At 52.8% G+C, this 17,897-nt stretch overlaps 1 protein-coding gene across 3 annotated transcripts in view; it reads left to right on the plus strand.

Moving 5' to 3' along the window:
- Positions 1–223: 223 nt before the first annotated feature.
- CUEDC1 (CUE domain containing 1) overlaps positions 224–17,897 on the plus strand; it is a 74,889-nt gene continuing 57,215 nt past the window's right edge. For 2 of the 3 annotated variants that reach the window (XM_060082167.1, XM_060082169.1), the window contains exon 1: positions 232–303. The gene's annotated coding sequence lies outside the window, so the exon portion shown is untranslated. Of the gene's footprint in view, positions 304–17,897 lie in introns of all 3 variants that reach the window. The other variant, XM_060082168.1, reaches the window with a different exon arrangement.

The following is a 17,897-nucleotide window of genomic DNA, read 5'->3' on the forward strand; positions in this document are numbered from 1 at the left end:
CCCCGATACCGCTTCCCTCCTCTCTCCGAAGGGTCTGCATCGGAGAGGGTCTGGGGACCGCCGCCCGGCCCGCTCCTCCCCGCGCAGCCCCACTTGTGGCCCCGCGGCGGCCGCGCAGGGACAGCTGCATTTCGCGCCGCCCGCCGCTAGGAAGCCGGCCGCGCCTCGCTTTCCCCGCCTCCCGCGCCCCAGCCGCGCCGCCGCACCCGGCCCGCCGCCGCCGCCGCCGCCGCCGCCGCCGCGGGATCGCGCCCCTCCCCCAGCCCCCGGCCCGCGGGGAGCGGACGCGCGCGCGGCTGCTCGGTAAGACCTCCCTTCGCTCCCCGCCGGCGCCGCCCGGCCCGCGCGCGGCCCCGACCCGGCCCGGCCCCACCTTCCCGGGCCCGGTCTCCGAGGCGCCGCCGGGAGGGCCGGGCGGGCGCGAGTTTGATTCCCTGGGCGGCCGCCGCGGCTGCCGGGAGCCCGCGCCGCCCCAGCCTCGTGCGGCGGGTCCGGCCCCGCATCCTTCCCGAGCCGCCGCCTCCTCCCGGGCCGCAGGCGCGCGGGGCGAGCGGGCACCTCGGGGCTGGGAGCGGGGCGCGCGGGGAGAGGGGTGGTCGCGGGCGGGCAGCGCGGGGAAAGCGAGCGAGGCCTCGGCGAGCCGGCGCCGCCCGGAGCCCCTTCCCCGGCCGCTCCCCCTTGTGTGTGTGGGCGCCCCTCCCCGCTTGGCCCGGGCCGGATTGGGGGTGGGGGGGCCGCTGGCTGCTTGGCGACGGCTGGCCGCGGGGGGGGCGGGGGGCGGGGGGCGCCTGCCGGGGCCAGAGGTCCTTTTAGGAAAAGGGGAGGTTCGCTTCCCGTCCCCGCCGATGTCACAGGTCGGCTCGGCTTTTTCTGGTTCCACCCGGTCCCCTGGGAGCTGCATCTCTCGTGGCTCGGCCAGGGAAAGTTCACCAGGCACTGTCCCCGCCCCTGCTCCCCCCGCCCCCCGGCCCTAAGTGCCCGGGGCTCTTAAGCTCCAAGGGGGTTGGTGTCGGCGCTAATTCTCTCTTTCCTCTTCATTTTCTGGTTGCATTGTTGTCTTACACCTAGCACGGGCTTGCCCGTTTCTTTTCCCGTTAAAAGAAGTTTAGTTCCAAGAAATGAAATTCCTGGAGAGGAATTTGATTTAAGTGGAGGGAGGTTTTAGATTTTCCTTTTTGTGGTGAGAGTGGAGGGTGACTGGGAATTTATTAAGTTGTCCTAGATGTGATAGAGGATACAAGACCTCACTCCCCACCTGACCCTCAGGCAGGAGCATCGCTGAGCACGGGGAGGAGGCCTTCCTGTTAGTTATCCTGCAGCACCCTGAGCCACCCGGCTCGCGAGAAGGGACTCAGGGAGGTGCTTGGGCCTCTCATTCCTTTTCTTTGCCAGGCATGCTCATCTTTACAGCCTGGGTGGAGCTGGCCAGGTGTGCCTGAAGGAGATGAGGGACACCAGAAATCCTCTCATGAAGGAAGTTGTGTCACCATGAGATTTGGCCCCCTTGGGATCAAGTGTGAAATGGGTCCCTCTCTGTTGTTGTTGGCAGTCGAGGCCTTTGGAACCTCAGTTTGAATGGAGGATGGCATCCCTGGGCTGGAGAGAGAAACCTGGCTTAGGTCACCAGGAAGCTGGAGGGTGTGTGGGGGACCCCACCCCAGCTCACGTTCTGCAGCTGGAAGGGATCAGGAGTGGGGCCTCGGGCCTGGGCACATCCTTAAATAGGAGAGAGACCTTGGACAGCTAGGATGGTCTAGGGAGATGGTATGATGGGGTGGGGGGGAGGGGCTTGGGGCCAGAGTTGGGGTTATGGGTCCCCTTGAGAATCCGGTGACAACTCTAACTGCCCCCTCCCTCCCTCTGACACGTGCGTGTGTGTAAGGACACATTTTGTATGCAGTATCAGAAGGTCACTGTGCCCCTTGGAACTGGGGCCCCTGTTGAGACCCCTGATCTGGAGTCTGTGGTCCAGCCTAGGCCATTCAGAACAGTTCCCTCCTTTGTGTCGGGTCAGTGAATAGTCCCAGGGTGCGGAGAGCAGACCTCTCAAGAGGGCTTTTCTCATGACCTTCCAATGCAACTTTGGGCTGTGGCCATGGAGACCTGGAAACTCTGGACCAGATCCCAGCTCCCTTCAGCTAGCCAGAGGATGGGGGCCCATGTGGTGGCCCTTCTCCAGGGGCTGATTTTGCTGTCTGTGTGGTGAGAAGGCTCTGGGCACTAACTGGGCCAGGGCCACAGAACTGTTGAATTAGAGGTAAATACAGGGACTAGGGTGAGGGATGGATATTCTGGTGTTTCAACAGAAGAGGAGCCAGGTGCTTTAATAGCCCCAGCTCCTTGGGGCCATGGGGTTGAGGTGGGAGAAGGTGCTTCAGTGGAGAGTGTAAGTGTGAAAGACAGTCCTCCTTTTGAGGAGGTCTTTGGGCAGAGCTGTTCCAGGCCAGGATCGAGGTGTTGTAGGTTCCTTAGATCCTTCTGGAATAGGCACGTCGGGGCCAGAGGGGATGGCTGTCACAACCCCGGTGCACCCCCAGGACACCTGGCCTTCCTTTTCTTTCTTAGCCAAAGCTCACTGGGCCCTGGGCTGCAGCTCAGGTGTTGGTGGCATTTATACTTGGGGATCTGGAAGAGCCTTTAGTAGGGTCTGCTGTCTGTGACTTCTCTGCTTGGTATTGAGAAGCCCTTCTTAGGTTCGAGTGCCCCCAGACAACGGTAGTTCATGGAGATTTTTCTTTGCCTAGCAAGCAGTGTGGAGCACGTGGTAGCACTCAGACTAGTTTGTTCCTTCAGAGCTTCCTACATTTACTTTGTCCTGATGGCTTTCCCCGATCCTGGCAATAAGCAACACAGGCAGGTGTATTCTGGAGGCTTGCGGGGGCAAGAAGCTGGGAGTCAGACAGGGATCACCTCTGACTATACAAGGTGGCCTGGAGGAGGTGATGTCTCCGTTTTGTTGGCTCTTAGACTCACAGGAAGTGAGAACCATAAAGGGCTTTGGAGACACTGTGGTCCAGTGGTCCCTGACTTGGAACTTGGAAGTTGTGTTGGTGGGGTGTAAGGGTCCCGTTGTGGTGACTAGAGATTCACATTCATCGGTGGCCAGGACTTGTCTGTCGGCCGCCACACCGGCTGCCACAGGTTGGTGAGTTTAGAATGCTGGTTATGTCGGCTCACTCAGTTCTTCTCTGATGCTCTCTGCTTTTAACCTCCCAGTAGGCATCTCTGATGAGTCAGAGTAATATAATGGACTCCTAATAATGCAGCTATAGCTCTTATCTTTAAAACAGGTCATAAATAATAAATAGAGTAACAATGCCTGTCAACATAAACTCCCTTTTCATAAAATGTGAAATGCACTGAGGAATGATTGGTGGGATGAAAACTTTCCAAATCCCTCTAACCTCCACCCCCAGGAGGCAATCTGGCCACTCTGTGCCCATTTCCATAATAGCTTAGTGGTTTAGAATGCAGGATCTGAAGTTACATACATATTCCCGGTTGCAATTCCAGCTCTCCATCTACTCTATGACTTTGTAGATGCTTCAGTTTCTCAGCTTTAGAAAAAATGAAAGGAGATCTATGCCAGACAGAAGCTGCTATTATTATTATTATTTCTTCACTGGGGTGCTAATATTCTGAGGCTTCTTATTGCTAAGGAAGATCTTTGGTAAAAACTAGAGGCTGAGGCTGGCTTTTGGAGGGGTGGCATGGGGTAGGGTGAGGCTTAAATTTTGAGCAGAGAGGAGATGACGAGCTGAAATGTCAAGGGGTGACAGAGAAACATAGCTGGGGGCAGGATGACCCGGAGTTCGTAGCTCTGCTGTGGAATCAACTCTCTCCCTTCTCTTTGGAGAATTTGCCCCCTAAGCTGGTGGTGGGGGGCGGTGTGGGGAGGATCATAATCAGTAAAAAGGGTTGAATGGCTTTTTATGTTAATGCTAATATTGGTCCTGGAGGAACCGGCAGAAGGGGCCTGGAGGAAGGGGGCTAGTGCGGGGAGGGCAGGCCCAATGTCAGTCAAGAGTGGAAGCTGCCAGGGGCAGGTCAGGGGTTCTGTGAAGCAATAGGCTTGGGAAATAATAATTCCGGCTCTCACTGAGCACTTGCTGTGGGTCAGACCCTGTTCCAAGTGCTTCTTGTGGATCAGCTCATTTCATCCTCACAAGATCCTATGAGATATTATATCTATTTTTCAGTGAAGAAATGGAGATATAAGAGGTTAAGTAACTTGACCAAGGTCACATGGCTAGAGACTGGCAGAGCCAGGATTTGAACCCAAGAGGCCTGGCTATAGAGCTTACATCTTAGAGAAGGTGTCAGAGAGACCCCTACTGAGCCAAAGGCTGAGAGGCGCGCGGGGATGCTGGGTGGGGGGATTGGAGGCGTTACGTGCTCTGGGTGAAGGGATGATAATGCAACATTCGAGCATCATTGGGACGTGCCTGGAGGGTTCCGCCTAGCACAGCCTACTGAGAACCACTGGCTAAGTGCCAGACATTCTCCTGGGGCCTGACCCTGAGTACAAAGGTCACTAAGACATGCCCCCTGCCTGGGAGATGGCTATAGTCTGTAGTCTGGTTGGGGGGATACACATGTCAGCCTAGAACTCCAGCTGCCATGGCAAATGCTGCCCTGAGGCGAAGCGCTGAAGAGGGGGATGCTTTTCCAGCCAGAAGAGGGGCTGGACAGGGAGGGCTTCCTGCAGGAGGGGGCACTTGAGCTGAGTGAGGGTAAAGGTGGCTGCTGCCCCATGGGCTTCTTTTTTTGCGGTACACGGACCTCTCACTGCTGTGGCCTCTCCCGTTGCGGAGCACAGGCTCTGGACGCGCAGGCTCAGCGGCCACGGCTCACGGGCCCAGCCGCTCCGCGGCATGTGGGATCTTCCCAGACCGGGACACGAACCCGTGTCCCCTGCATCGGCAGGCGGACTCTCAACCACTGCGCCACCTGGGAAGCTCTTCATGGGCTTTTGATCTGACCACAGAGTATATCGCTCTCCCACTCCATGAATTCTGAGTAGAACCAAGGGTCGAATTTTCTGGATCCTGCAACGCCCTTGCCTTATTTGGCTACCTTGATGCTTTTGTGGTTTTTAAAGTCATCTCCTATACTGCCTGCGGTGAACATGCGGAAGAAGAAATAAAAGTCTTGTAAGAGTTGTTGCTCAGAACGCAGTGATTCACTCTTGTCTCTCCGTACGTAGAAGGAGAACCAGAGGCAAATGAATGTAAACTGCAGAGGAAGGACTCGAGGAAGGTCTGAGGACAGTGTTGTAGATAGGATGCGAGATGTGAGAACAAGTGACACAGGAGCGGAGGGGAACGGCCATCCCCGAAGGTCTTTAGAGATGGGAACAAGTTCCATTTGTCTTTGTGGTTTGAGAGGTTTCATCTGGAGACAGGAAGATGAAGAAGAGGCCCCTCGAGATCTGTGTCTGCTCAGCGACGGGAAGGGATAAGGAGCTGGAGTTTTTGAGCTAGAATGTTGCTCACATCTGGCCTCACCCCTCCTTTTCCCATTGAAGTGACTGAAGAAAGCCCATCACCGTAAGTGGCTCCTTCATTAGTTCATGAGCCAAGACACAAACCACATCTGCCCAACAGCTGTGTGCTGCCCCGTGTCAATCCCTGTCAGAGGGGATGCATTCTGGGGGCACTCCGCAGCCCTACTGGATGGAGTCCACGCCTCGTGAAGAGGGCTGCAGGAGACCTGCAAGTAGCTGACCGCTTGTCTGGCTCTTAGCACTAGAGAAAAGCTTCAGCTCCTACTCACAAGATGTTTCTGAGAATGGCCCAGTCGGAACTAGCGGTCATCTGATTCACCCTCCTGGCCCAGCACCTAGGTGAGCTTCAGGCATACCTACAGGGCCTTCGGTAAACTTTGTTGAATGAAGAGTAAATAGCAGACGATCCACAAGTTATTACTCTTTTACCAAACACTTGTTGGGCCAGTACATTTACCATTTCAATTCTGTTTTGCCCAAGCCAACAACTGAATCATTACACGATGCCCCCAGCCACAGAGAAAGGCATCCCAAAGCATGCTGGGGGCCAGAGTGATGAACAGAACAGTTTGGGATTTTTCCCAAAACGTATAATTCTTTGAAAGGTTTCAAGGGCAGACCTTATGTTCATTTATGATGACTTGCTCTTTTTGTTTGTTTGTTGTAGTTGTCGTTTTTGTTCCCAGCATGAAAGCAAAGGCTGCATTTTTCGAATTCAGGAAAAGCATGTGGTCTAGCCATCTAAGCTGTGTAGCAAGCAAGATGGCTGCAGAGATCTCCAACGGGAGCAAGGCTTGCTCTCAGAAGAGAATCTGCTAAAGAATGAGCCAAACATGAACCGATGCTGGAAAATGAATTTAAAATACTGGGTGGTGAACTTTACTTCCTGGGGTGAATTTAAATTAACTTGTGCAAATTAAAGAAAAGCAGCAGCAGCAGAAAACCCTGTGGAGGATCTCTTGCTTCCTCCTGCCTATTCATTAAGGAAGCATCGCGTCTTAGCAGGCACCTGCAGAACTCTGTTTTTTCCCCGGCGACCAACACGCTAGATCTGGAGCTCCGAGGAGAAGATTCTTTATGGTCGTGTAGGGTGATCAGGCGTAGGGTGATCAGACGTAGGAAATCGTTATTTCACTTCGTTCAGGTCTGAGGTTAGTTTCGGTTTCAGGCTGTGCCAGGAGCTGAGTGAGAGAGAGAGAGAGCACGCGCGGGAGCCAGGGCGAGCGAGAGAAGTGAGCTGGGAGTCTCACCATTGGCTTCCACTAGTGGCAAGGCGGGTGGGCAGGGAACTCTGTGCTGAGCAGGGGGAGGAGGAAGATGAATCGGAGCTGGAGTCGGGCAAGGCGGCCACTGAGCATGTGTGTGTCTGTGGGCTGGGAGGCAGCGTATGAAGGAAGATAGCAGCAGGTGTGCACAGGGCAAAACCCCGCACAATTACAGGACTACTGAGCTGGGAGGTTGTAGGGAAGCTGTAAAACACGGATTACCTGGATGAGGTGCGTTTTCCATGAGCAGGCGCAGAGCTGAGAGGAAAGCCAGGTGTAAGTGTGCCACGAGGCCTACACACACCTTGTACCAGTATCCGTAAAACTTGCGTCTTCTTGCGTTTGAGTTTCCTTAAAAAAAAAAAAAAAAAAAAAAAGACAAATGGAGGTTTGAGAGCTGATAGTTGGGAACTTGCAGACCTTTGCAAGTTGGAGCATCTTCTAAGACGCTGTCTTCAAGCTGTCGTTTTTCCTGAGATGGTTTGAGGCCAGCCTGGTGGTTTCACAGGGCATCATTATCCTAGAAAATCAGCACTTTTCCTCCCCTGACCGGGTCTGGGTGTGGCAGACACAGATGTTTCATCCCACCGTAGCAGTGCTAAAGCGTCATCGCATTTTATTCCTCGAAGTCATAAATTCATTTTATTTCTAAAAGAGAGAATCACTGAATTTCAAAGCCAGAAAGGATTTCGAAGATCATCCAGATGGCTCCTAGAGGAATTTGTGGTCCTGGGTCATTAAGCACCTTGAAAAGAACTATGGTATGAAATTAAGAACTGCAAGTCAGACTGCCTGTGTTTGAATCCACCCTTGCTAGTTGCTGCTATGTTCTTGGGGCAAGTTACTCAAGCTCTCTGAGTCTTAGTTTCCTGACCCATGCGATGGGAGTAATAATATCCCCTAATGGTTGCTAATGAGGATCACTTATTAAGCCCTTAGCATGTGCTTGGCAAATCGTAAGCTCTCAATAAATGTTAGCTGCTGCTCCTGCTGCTGTTGCTGTTATTATTATTGTTATTATCATCATTTCATGAAATCACGTGGCTAGTTAGTGGTAGAGCCAGTGCTCCAGTGCTAAACTCTTTTTATTCCTAGTTCTCTCCAGCATGGCCATAAGGTGATTTCATCACCGCCTTGAAATACACAAAGAGCACTGATGAAAGTACTTGTGTAGAAATCTTCTAATGAATGAACGTTCATAATAGAGCTGGAAGAAATGGGCTCAATCCATGTATTAGATATAGTTAGACTTTGGGCATGAGGGCATATGTTTCCCAAATAATCTGTGTCCACAAACATCCTTTACTAGTGTTCAGAGGTTTCCTACATGCCAGAATGGTTACCTCTGCTGGAAAGGTTGGGGTGTTTCTCGATATTTTTGTTGAGCTCTCCTCAAATTGGAAACATCCATTTCAATGAGTTGTGGTGGCAAGCAGGCTTTTGGGAGTAATGGAAATATTTCTGTAGCCTGGCTGCTATTTATCAAGGGTGAAGACAGTGCATGGTTTTAAAAACGACGGGCTTGGTGGAAGTCTACACGTCTTAGGCCAGGCCTGCACAAATGCCTTCCCAAATGATTGCGCTGACCTTTTTTGCAAATTGCTGACAGCCTGGGAGCCTCTCGAGGGAACCTGAACTATTGTTGAGGTGGGTGTGATCCTTGGCCTTGAGGGGTCTTTTGACACCTTTGGTGAGGTGGTATAAGGCCGTTTTGGTATATTTTCTTGGAATATGAAAACAAATGGAAATTAATTTTGTTTGGCAAATCCTGCAACATTCCCTTGAGATACACTGCTACTCTCTGGGGCTTATAGAATTGAACTCTGTTTTTGATGCTGATCCATGGGACTTCTCAAATTTCCATGCCTGAGGAAGGGAGCGTGTTAAAGTGTGAAATTTCTGAGTGTGCGATTTGGAGTCCAAGATGAGAGATCCAGGCTGAGCTCTGCCATGTATGGACTGTGTCATCTGTGTTGTTCTGAGCAGATCACTTAATGTCTTAATTTGTACTTTTCTTGAGGTTAATCTATTATTGTACCCCGGCAACAAATGGCTTTTGAACACATCTGTTAACTAGAACTGGTAATAATAATCCCTGTTGCACTAGATGGTTGTGAGGGTCTAATAATGATAACATTTTTGTTACGTGTTTATTGCATGCCAGTCACCTTCCTGTACATTTTAAGAGTATATATTTATTTACTCAGCCCCGTATAAGTATAGTATTATTTACCACTTTCCATATGAGGAGACGGAGGCTCAGAGGGTTAAGTCACCGTGCCCAAGGTCACACAATTAGGTAACCGAGGAGCTGGGATCTGAACTCAGAAAGCCAGGCTGCTGAGTCTGTAGATGGTGTTTCCAAGAGGGCTTTGTTGTCGTGTTGTACTTCTTACTCCTTGACTGTTCCTCTTCTTATTTGACAAGCTGAGGGAGGGCTAAGCTGAGCCTGGAGGTAGATTAAGTGTACAGATCACAGTGTTGGAAAGGATGAGGAGATGGAGCATATGAGAGCTTTTTTTGGAGTTATAGGGAAACAGCTGTTTCTAAGTTTGGGACAGAGAAGGACATTTTCTGGGTGGATTTTTACGCTCTGCCGTGAGGGGCTGCGCTGTGGATTTAAGGGCCATGTGTCTCTTTGCTCTCCTATCCCGTTTTATTTGGAAGCCTGTCTTTACATCCCAACTCAGCCCTCAGCTGTGACAGCTTCAGAAGCTTAGAACTAACTGCCATGGATACAGATAGCAAATTCTTGAGACATGAAAGGCAAGGTGAAGGATGGGCTTTTTAGTGGAAATTCTTCTTTGTTATTGCTTTTCTATGAAATGCATATGGCGGTGAGCCATGGAGTGGCTGGTGTTCAAAGGAGAGAGAATTGGGAACTCGGGTGACTTCCTTTCTTCTCATGAGTTGACTTAAGAGAATGAATCATCCTATTCGCTTTCATCTTGGAAAAGAAGAAAGAAAGCACGAGGGAGTGAGGTGGCATTTGACTGAAACCAGAGGCCTTCTGTGTGGGTGTCCCAAGGTAGAGGCCGGGCCGACACAGAGGGTCTTGGTGGCTCGAGCCAAGGGTGAGATACCCCCAGGGGATTTGGGAAGGGCTCCCAGCTTTGTGCCACCCCACCTCCAGCCCTCTCCATCCCCGTGAGGCTCTGGGGAAGGAACAGGCCTTAAGGGGAAATAAATTGGGGGGGGTGTCATTTTTAAACGGCAAACCACTGGTGAAATTCATACATAGCAGTGATAATTTTGAAGATAATAATGTAAAAATTCATCACATACAACTAGACACTGCAAACGTAGTTTTTGACCTTTAGGGGCGTGAATGGCCACTTGGACTCCACCCCATGAAGGGGGTGGGGCCCTCCCTGTGCTAATGCCTGACTCCCCTGGGACATCTTTGGGGACCTCTTGTTCTCTTTAGAACTCAGATAGGAGCCTTCCAGGTGTGAGTACTCCCTGCCTGCCCCGCCTCACCCAGAAGCCGCCCTGTTTGTCTCTGAGTTTGCGAGGAAGCTGGGGGACACATCCTTTTCTGAGCCCCTCTTTGTGACCTTTCTGTGGACTGTCACTTGGAGTGTGAGCCGAGGCTGGAGTCCCCAGAGGAATTCAAAGTCCACCTGGGAGGGAGGGATTGCAAGAAAACCCCCTCAGATCAGCCCCCCTGGAAGCCCGGTTTAGGAATGGTGATACGGCGGCTGTGTTTTCAGACACCCTCTGGCTTCATGGCGAACTTTCCCCGGAGCGCTTGCTTTTCTCCGCTGCCCCCAGTTTGCCTCGTTTTCCTTCTCGCCGCAGCCGTCAGCAGTAGCTACCGCTAACAGCCCCCATGTGTAAGAGGACTCACTCGTTTCAAGCATTTCACTTCAGTCATTTAACTTAGTCCTGTACCAAACCATGAGCCAGGGATTATTGTCTTTTTAGATGCGGGGGCCAAGGCTGAGGCCTAAGGGGTAAAGTAACATGCTAAGTAATACAGCCACTTCCTGAGTGGGGTGTGGGTTTTTTTAAAACTTTATTGTAAAGATGTTCAAATATACTCCAGACTGAGAGAGGCTAGTACAGTACATTCCCACGGACCCATCACCAAACTTCTTCGCTCCTTGTGGAGAAGCCCCCGCTCCAGTGCTTCTGGGGCCGCGGCACAGAGCAGACACCTTTGTGTGAATTAGACGAAGGGACCCTTTCTCCAGGGTATGCAGCTTGGTAAGCAGAGCATAGGCTGGATTCCGGCCCCATTTGCCCCTTTGGATGGATGGGCACCTTGTGCAGTGAACAGCCCGCACAGCTGTATGTGGTGGCCCTCCCTGCCTCACTTCTCTCCTCATCTAGCTTTCGGCAGAAAGAGACACAGTGATGATTTCTCTGGCTCGTCCTCAACTACATGGGCTCAGGGGAAGAAAGCTCAGCTCTTGGGGACTTCGGGGGCCAAACTAAATTAAGCAGGCGTGTAATGCCCAGAGGAGATAACTCTTGCTGCAGAAGAGGGTGAGGGCAGATGAGCCGCGTCTTTTGCTGCTCCTGCTTTCTACCAGCCACCTGCTCTCTTGATGACTCCTCCTTGATGCCCTCTCCCCTCTGTTCTGTGCCCAGGGCAAGGGAGGCACTTGTGTGTGGCCGCGTGGCTGGCAGGAGGGGAGCTGGTAGAGCCCAGGGTGTGAAAACCTGGTGTGAACTCAGGCTTGGCTGCTACCCTCCCGGAGTCGCTGGGACAAGCTGCCTTTGCCTCCTGGAAGCTTACCTTTTCCTGGGCTCAGTTTAGCCAGTGGCTGGGTGGGAGGTCCTGCTTTCACACCTGTAGGACTGCTCCTTTCAGGGCCAAGGTAGGGCCTGTGGGTCACCAGATAGGGCGCATCTTGAGCAGAGGGATTGGGTCTTTTCACTACTGTGCTCTTGGCTGTATGGACATGTTACAGCATCTAGTCTTGATGTTCTAGAAATATTTGTTGAACAAATGAATGTTAGACAAACAAATACAGCACCCTGCAGACCAGATAAATGTGCTGAAGGGCCCTGGTTGAATGATTGGTGTTTTTCAGGAGAGAAGCTAGACTGTGCTGCAGTAATAATCAAACCCTGACATCCCAGTGGCTTGATACCATCTAGGGTTCATTTGTGCTCATGGAAAGTCTGACGTGGGGCTTCCCTGGTGGTGCAGTGGTTGAGAGTCCGCCTGCCCATGCAGGGGACGCAGGTTCGTGTCCCGGTCCGGGAAGATCCCACATGCCACGGAGCGGCTGGGCCCGTGAGCCATGGCCACTGAGCCTGCGCATCTGGAGCCTGTGCTCCACAACGGGAGAGGCCACAACAGTGAGAGGCCTGCGTACCGCAAAAAAAAAAAAAAGAAAGAAAGAAAGTCTGACGTGGGTTAGACAGCCCTTCCCCACCTGTAGCCACACCATCTGGAATATGGGGCCATCACTGTTCCCCAGCCCCTGGCTTTTAACTGCCTTAGCAAGGAACTGACACCTGTTACTTCTGTGTGCATTTAATTTGTCAAGAACTGGTCACATGGCTCCAACCTAACTGCAAAGGAGGCTGGGAAATATAGAGGAGCAAAGGGTTGTCTTCATGGTTTCAAAGGAGAGGATTTTGTATTTCTTGTCTCTGGCTTTAATCCACCGGAGTGCCTCCAGCCTAATCACTTATCCTCAGTTATAATTTTTTTTTTTTAACACTAACAAGAAGGGAGCACCTGCCGCTTCCTTTAATCCAGGGAAGGAGGCAAGAGATGGCACTGAAGGAGAGTCACGTCGCAGGGGTTTTAAGCTCTCCTTTACTACATTTTGGTCATGTGATATTCATTTAGTCACTCCACCTTTGTGAGCCTCTTTCCTCATCTGCAAAAGGAGGATAATTATCCACCCATCTGTTAGTTCAGACTCTACTGAGTGCAAGTAACAGAAGCCAGCTTGAGCTATTTGAAGCCACAGGGGAATGGAGGAATCAAAGGCAGGAAATACGGCTGGCCTCCCAAGTGCCTGGAACTGGAGGATGCCCCTGCGTCTGTGGATGTGTGCCGGATGTCATGGGTCCCCAGCCCCCAAATATACCCATCCTCCTTCCAGTAACTATCAGACTGAGTTGTATCTCAGAACCTTGATTCAAATTCCTGAGGAGAGAATCTGATTGTTCCTTTGTGTCAGCTGTCTCCTGCTGGTCCAAGCAGTGGTGATCAGGAACACAGGGTCATATAGTACCACCTGGCTTGGGGGCTTTCCCCTGTGAATGGGGGTGGGGGCAGTCCTCAGAAAGGTGCCGGTGCTTACCTAGTTCAAGGGTTGTCGAGTTAACTGGATAATGTCTGTAAGAGAGCTTTGAGAACTATAAAGTGCTGCATAAATATGAGCGGGCAGGGTGGTGTGGGATTTCTCGTCGGGAATCTTGGAGATCGCACTGCCCTGAACGGGGATGGGGGAGATTATGATGCTGTGGGAGAGGATTTAAGTTTTGGTGGAGGCGGGGGAGCTGTTTGTTGGAAGGTCATGGAGCAGAGACTGGAGGGAGTGGACAGGACTAGCGTGGGGCATCGCCAGGGGTCAAGCTCCGATTATAGGCCACTAGACCGTAACATTGTAAAAGAGGGAGCGCTTTCACCTGTGTAAACATGGATGCCTCGGTCGTTGAAACTGTGATCGTGGAAAGGGTGTTCGCCCAGATGATGGCATTTCGGTCCTCGTCCGACACTGCCCCAGTGGGCTGTGGGACTCCGGGCAAGGCTCTTCCCCTTTTTGGCTGAGCTCGTTCTGCTCTTCGAGGATGCTGTGTGCAGCCTATGCATGGGCCGTGTAGCATGGGGATTAAGGCTTGGAGCCTGGAATGGGACAGCTGGGTGTGAATCCTCCTCCACTTGCTAGCTATATGACCTGGGGACACTTCCTGACCTCCTCCAGTCTGTTTCCTCACCTGTGAAATGAGGATATTCATAATACCTACCTCATTAGGTTATTGTGAGGGGTATATGAAATGAAAGCTCAGTAAAATATTAGCTAACATGATTAACGGAAGCCAGAGCTGGCCGACGCCAGGGACTTGTGGCCGTGTGGTAACACTGTGTGCTCCAGGCCTCTTGAGTCAGAGGAACATTAGGACTGCGGGGAGGGAGGGTGGGAAGCTGGGGTGGGGCGCTGGGCATCGCCCACTAGAGGCAGCCTGGGGGGCTGATGCTCGGGGCTTTCTAGTGATTCAGTTCCTCCCTGGAGGCCTGTGCCCTCCTCCCCACCTGCAGCCGCTTCCCAGCCCTGGCGCTGGGTGGGTGAGTGGCTGGATTCTGGAAGTTCAGTGACCCCTTCCCTGCAGTCCTGGGAGGCCCTGGGTCTCAAACCAGATCCACGTTTGGGATTAAAGTGCTTCCCGTGGTGAAACTGCAGATCCTGGAGAGTTAAAAAATAAATGAAGAAACCCTTCCGACCACAGAGCAATTTGAGGGCTGAATTATTCAGAGGCCCAGCTCCCTCTGGCTTCTCGGAGGTGGGGCGGGGGGCGGTGGGAGGGACCGGGAGGAACGTGGGTCTGGCGAGGCTGCAGCGGCCCGGCTGCCGCCGTCAGCCCCGGGGTCCCGGCGGCCCGCGGCTTCAGGGGCCGAGCCCAAGCCGGCCCCTCCCGACCTCCCCGGCCGCTGGGCCCCGGGCACGGCGAGGATGAATGACAAAAAGAGGTCGTGCGGGCCCCTGTCCCCGTGAGCAGACGGCCGGGCCCTGGAGGCGCCGCCGGCCTGCTCCGGGGAGAGCCTTAATCCCCTTTCGTCCCCTTTAGGAGGATGTTTTCTGATTTGAGGGAAATCGGCGCTTCCAGCAGCTGCAGGGTGCAGGAGCGGGGTGTCGGGGGGGCCCGCAGGGCCCCGGGGAGGGGGTCAGGACGGGTGTCCCGGCGCTGCGCCGGCTCCGGGCTGCCAGGAGGACCGTGGCCATGGCAACCCCGGCCGGGCTGCGGTCAACACGGGCTTTCAAAGGGGGCCTTGTTCCCTGTGGGAGCCCTTCAGTTCCAGCCACCGGGCTTTTCAGACCCGAGGAGGAAAGGGGGGCAGCGGGGAGGGGGTGGCCTGTTGGTGAGGAAGTGTCACTCCGGGTCCCCTCCTCCCCCGCCCCAGGCTTGTTTCCTGGAGGCCCCAGTTTCCACAGCTCCTGCTTCTGGAGAATGAAAAGAAACGTAAGCATGAGGAATGTGTTCAGTCTCCAGGCAACAGGGTGTGTGTGTCTGTGTGTAATTGACGGGAGGGAAGGAAGCTTGGGGAAAAAAAAAAAAAATCACTATCCTGCTGGCCTCCAAGAATGGAAGGCCTCGGTGTCCTGGACCAGCGGTCCCCAACCTTTTTGGCACCAGGGACCGGTTTCGTGGAAGGCAGTTTTTCCACAGACGGTTGGGGGGTTTGGGGCATGGTTCAGGCGGTTGTGCGAGGGATCGGGAGCCGCAGATGAAGCTCACTCGCCCGCAGCTCACCTCCTGCTGTGCCGCCTGGTGCCTAACTGGCCGCGCGGATGGCTACCGATCCGCGGCCCAGGGCTTGCGGACCCCTGCCCTAGACGGATTTTAGCAAGCTAGCCAGGGCCACCTGAAGCAGGTCTTTAAGACTCACTCATCCTCTGGGCAATGAATAGCAAATGAGAAAATATCAGAGAAAATACTAAGTCATTCGTTCAGTGTCATGTAACCAAATGGCAATTTACATTCTTATGTATTAGCCAGTGACATTTAGTGAGAAAGCTGATCTTGGGAGCTTGAATAGCCTTTGCTGTCTTTGGGGGAGCTTGGCCGCTGGATTTCCCTCCCTTCATTTTGTCTTTAACTCAAGTTTAAAAATTGGGAAGAATGGCATGTCTGCTCTCTAAGCACCTATATCACTTTTAAGGTATTCTCTATACATTTCTTAATGACTGTGTGAATGATGAATGCATTTCCACTTCGGGCGGCTAGGGGTTAATAGCCAGATCTTCTCCCTTGACACTCCGTCCCTCTTTGGCCTTGTCCGAAGAGGTGGCCAGCAGGGGCAGCCTCAGGTGTGGGGACATGCGGAGGCAGGACCTAGACTTGACTACATCAGTTAACTGTTAACTCTGGCCAGGCCTCTGCCAATCAGCTCTCCGGATCCCCCTGGGGATCCTTGAGCGACGTGTGGGGAAAGATCCTAACCTTTCCAGCTCAGAAAGGAGCTGATTCTGGGCCTGCATTTCTTTTCAAGTCACCGTCAGCCAGAGGAAAACAGCGTTCAGTCAGGTAGACTGGAGTTTCTACTGCTGCTGCCCGCATTCTGGTCAAGAAAAGTGGGGGATCAATAAGCTTGAGTGTACATAGGTGGGCGTCTTGGCCATTTAGCACATGGTCCTCACACCCACAGGAGAGCGTGAAGGGGGACTCATTCAGAGGGTGGACACTGAGACCAAAGTCAGGTGGCTGCATTCTCATCGGCCCCCATCTCCTGTGTTCCCTCCTGCTTTTGAGGTTTGGAGGTTGTAGATTCTTCTTGTCATCTACTATTGCATCTGGGGGAGATGGTGCCATTTGAAGTGGCTTCTTCATTTGAAGTGGGGGTGGAGAGGGCTCAAGAACTTTCCAGACTCTTCTGATTAGCATAAAATAGGCACTGCATGGAGCATTGTCTGGAGCTTTGTGGAGAGAGGGAAATAAAAGATGAAGTTCATGCTTCTGGAGAGAGTCAGTCTAATGGATGAGTCAACCAGCACATTAAAGCAACATTAAGGGCCTGTAAAGTGACAGACATTCTTGTTTACGTATAGAATCTTAGACCAGAATCAGAATGTGTGTGGGGTGGGACCCAGGCATGGGTGAGTTTTAGAAGCTCCCCAGGTATTTCTCACGCACAGCCAGGGTTTCCGGCCATCCCTCTAGGGCAGTGTTCGCAAATGGGGATGATTTTGTCCCCTGGGAGACATTGGCAGTGTCTGGGGATGTTTTTGACTATCACAATTAAGGGTGGTAGTACTACTGACATTGGTGAGAGCATCTTGTAGGGAAATAGCACATGGCAGGGTTTGGAGGTAGGAGAATGTGGTTTGCTTTCGCAAAGAAGAAAGAGCCTCGTGGTTTCATGAGAGTCAGCTGAGATCCGGAGTTGGATTTTCAGCCCGATTTTCCCCAGAGTTGGGTCTGTGTCTTGTCCAGACACTTTTGGTTTGGACGTCAAGCCCCTCTGTGTTTGCTGTGTGTGTCAGTAACCCTCAGGCCTTTCTGCGCCCTGTTGTGAGTCAAGTCAAGGAGCCCCCGTCAGGTACCATCGGCCTCAAGTGCCCAGCCCCACCCTCGGACTGACTTTCCCTAAGTCCATGCATATGTGAAAGCTACTGTGCAGAAGCTCGCCTTCCCTCTGGCTCCAGGAAGACGCAGTGCCCCTTGCCTTAGTTAATGGCTTGGCTTCATGGCCCCTTCGGTCATTTATTCCCTACTTCTTAGAGAAGAGTGAGGAAGTGTCCCTCGTCTTTCGAGTCCATCATGGTACCTGACACATGACAGTTGCCCCATAAATATTTTTGAATGAAACAGTGAATCCCTGAATGAGTGGGAGATCTGAGCCTTTTACTGTGAATTGCCCCTTTAATAAGTACATGGTCCTTCAGTCCTTGGGCCATAAGTTGAATTAGGAGAGACAGATTGGTAATGAGGAGGAAAGTCTCTACGGTCAAGAGCTTCCAGGGAATAAGACAGGTAACCTGAAGGAGGTGGGAACCATTTCCCCTTGGAGTTCCCCTGCTCGTGGCCCTTTCTGGCCACAGGAGTGGCCACTGAGGAGCCATTTCTGCCCTCCTGGGATGACCCAAACACGCGTGTGTGGTAATCCTCCCAGGGCATCACTGGCCGAGATCCAGCTGCAGGGTGGCCTGAGCAGAGCTGAGGCAGGAAGCACAGTTTAATCAGAACACCTCCTCTTCTCGGGTCTGGTTATAGGTAGCAAATGCTTCAGAGCCGCTCTTCTCTGCCCTTAAGGCCCTGTTTCTGCAACTCAGGAAAAAAGGGCCCCTGGTGTCCCGGGCTCAGGTTGGGGTGGGAAAGCTGTGTTGCTGGGGCTGCCTGTGATAGGAACCCGGTCCCATGCAGGGCTTTCTGCTCCCCTCACAGCCAGTCCCGGGGGGAGAGCCTGTTCTTGGGCCCTTTGCTGGGCTCTGGCTGCC

This window comes from Mesoplodon densirostris, chromosome 18 (genome assembly GCF_025265405.1).
Source record: "Mesoplodon densirostris isolate mMesDen1 chromosome 18, mMesDen1 primary haplotype, whole genome shotgun sequence".
Classification (NCBI taxonomy): domain Eukaryota; kingdom Metazoa; phylum Chordata; class Mammalia; order Artiodactyla; family Ziphiidae; genus Mesoplodon; species Mesoplodon densirostris.